This window comes from Dioscorea cayenensis, chromosome 19 (genome assembly GCF_009730915.1).
Source record: "Dioscorea cayenensis subsp. rotundata cultivar TDr96_F1 chromosome 19, TDr96_F1_v2_PseudoChromosome.rev07_lg8_w22 25.fasta, whole genome shotgun sequence".
Taxonomy (NCBI): Eukaryota; Viridiplantae; Streptophyta; class Magnoliopsida; order Dioscoreales; family Dioscoreaceae; genus Dioscorea; species Dioscorea cayenensis.
Window position 1 is genome coordinate 14543040 of NC_052489.1, and position 2858 is coordinate 14545897.

Consider the following 2858-nt stretch of genomic DNA (forward strand, 5'->3'; position numbering starts at 1 on the left):
GGGTTGATGGTAGTTCCTCCGTCGAACCTAGGATCATTACCTCTTCATTGTCTTCCTCTTGGTCGAACAAGCCTTCGTATGGATCCGGATTGATCATTTCCTACATGTATTCATCAACAATCTCATCAGTAACATCTAGAAAATATAAAGTATCATCGAAATCAAGAGAATACTGCATGGCTTCAGCAAGACGATATGTGCGCTTTTCATCTCCGACTCTCAATGTTAGCTCTCCGACGTCCATGTCAATTAGGACTTTGGAAGTCCGGAAGAACGGCCTCCTAAGTATCAAGGGTACATCCGCATCCTCATTCATGTCTAGCATTACAAAGTCAACCGAAAAAATATACTTGTCCACCTTGATAAGCATGTCTTCGATGATGCCCCTCGGATGTCTCACCGTTCGATCAGCCAATTACAAAGTCATCCGAGTAGGCCTAGGCTCACCCAAGCCTAGCTGTTAAAAGACAGTGTATGGCATGACGTTGATACTGACCCCTGAGTCCGCCAATGCCATTTCTTCACCTAGATTGCCAATATTACACGGAATGATGAAGCTTCCCGGGCCTTTCTTCTTGTTCGGCATGTTTTTTTGCAAAACCGCTGAGCAAGATGCATCTAAAATCACTAAAGCGATCTCCTCTAACTTCCTCTTGTTGGTCAACAAGTCTTTCAAGAATTTTGCATACTTAGGCATTTGAGCCAATCCCTCAACAAAAGGAATATTGATGTGGAGTTGTTCGAACAAACTCAAGAACTTCTTGTACTGTTCATCGCCTTGGTCATTTTCAGTCTAGAGGGATAAGGAATTCTTGGCTTGAAAGGTGGGGGTGCCAACTCCTTCTCTTTACTTGCACCCTTCTTAACCTCTATAACCTCGGGTACATGTTTATATGGCTTCTCACTTGGAAGCTTACCCTTAACCTCACGACCACTTCTCAAAGTGATCGCTTTCACATGCTCTCTAGGGTTAGTCTCTGTGTTACTCGGCAAGCTTCCTTGTGGTCTTTCCGATAAGGACTTCGCAATCTGCCCTACTTGAATTTCAAGATTATAAAAGGAGGCGGTGTGGTTGTGAAGTGTAGCCTCAACTGATTGGAACCTTGAATCAGATGATTCCGCAAACCTAGTTAAGGCCTTCTCCAAATCGTTCATTCGGGTCTCTAAAGTTGAAACTCAGTTCTCCATGTTTGGGGCTTGTTGTTGGAAACCCGGTGGCCCTATGGCCTTTTGTGGACCTTGGTTGCTCCACGAGAAATTGGGATGACTCTTCCAACCCGTATTGTAGGTATTCCTATATGGGTTTCCTTGATTCCTCATGCCATTACCCACAATATCGACATTCTCAACTGAAGATGCATCACCAATAGAGATCGGGCAATCGGAGAGACCATGTCCTCCACCACAACCTATGCAAGTAGTCACGGCCGCCACTCTATTCGAAGTTAGGAGATCTAACTTGTTACTCAATGATTCCACTTGAGCTACCAATGAGGTTAATGCATCTATCTCATGGAGGCCGGCCACATTTTTCTTCTCCCTGGCATTCCATTGGTAGTTGTTTAACCCCATTTCTTCAATTAATTGATGAGTCTCACCGGGGGTCTTGCTACCTAAGCTACCTCCTGCTGCCGCATCCAAGAGTTGCCTTGTACTAAGATTCAAACCATTGTAAAAGGTCTGAACAATCATCCACTTCGGGAATTCGTGTTGCGGGCACATTCTTAGGAGCTCCTTGAACCTTTACCACGTCTCAAATAGAGACTCTAATTCCAACTGTACAAAGGACGAGATCTCATTCCTAAGCTTTGTGGATTTTTCGGGAGGGAAATATCAGGCAATAAACGCTTCTACCATCTCCTCACATGTGGTAATCGAGGCTCTAGGTAATGAGTGAAGCCACTACTTCGCTCTCCCCTTTAAGGAAAATGGGAAGGCTCTCAACTTGATGGCATCATCCGTCACCCCGTTTATCTTCAGCATATCACACACCTCGAGAAAGTTCTCTATATGACTGTTCGGATCCTCAGCGGCAAAACCATTAAACTGTGCGGATTACTGCAAACATGTGGATGAATGCCGGCTTCAGCTCAAAGTTCAAAGCTGTAATCGGGGGACGGACAATACTCGATTGTGTCCCCAATATTGAAGGTCTGGCATAATCCGATAATGTCCACCGCTGCTCATTCTGTTTTCCCATGTTTTCAGATTCTTCTACATCCAAATCGGCTAGATTAGACTGTTCTTGCACAGGTTCTTTCCCTTTTCTTCTCAGTGTACGTTCAAGCTCGGGATCTCCTTCAATCAGTATGGAGGGGTTCCCTCGGGTCATTACCTGGTGTTGCACCCAAAAAGAAAGAAAAAAAATCAGAATGATGATAGAATAAGAAAATATGAAATAGAATGAATAAATGAATAGCTAAGAAAACAAAGTGCAAAGTATCTCTAAACGCCTACTACCTGCCAACGGCAACAAAAACTTGACAAGTCCGTATATGCGTGTAAACCGCAAGTGCACGGGTGTCGAAGAAATAATCCCAGATGAGTGGGTATCGTATCCACAGAGAGTAGGGAATAAAAACACTTGAGTTGTTTGTTAACTAATGTGGAAGATGAATAGTGATAAGTGTGACAAAATATGAAATAACGAAAATAAAAACAACAAGATAGAAGACACAAGTAAAGGAAAAGGTAACACAATCGATAAAGATGGGGTACCCAGATATTGATCCACCCAGGACAACGTTTCAAGTGCAAGAACCCTCTATTATACTTCCTAATTGATGCAACAATGAGTCGTGGAAATTCTTAATTACATGATCCTAATTCTAAGGTCAACCATGCCTAACTCTATACAT

General features: G+C 43.2%; 1 non-coding gene across 1 annotated transcript; it reads left to right on the plus strand.

Moving 5' to 3' along the window:
- The first annotated feature begins 1702 nt into the window (after nt 1-1702).
- Nucleotides 1703-1809, plus strand: LOC120250850. The gene has a single exon (XR_005533183.1). It is a non-coding gene; the product is annotated as a small nucleolar RNA R71 (small nucleolar RNA).
- The last annotated feature ends 1049 nt before the right edge of the window (nt 1810-2858 follow it).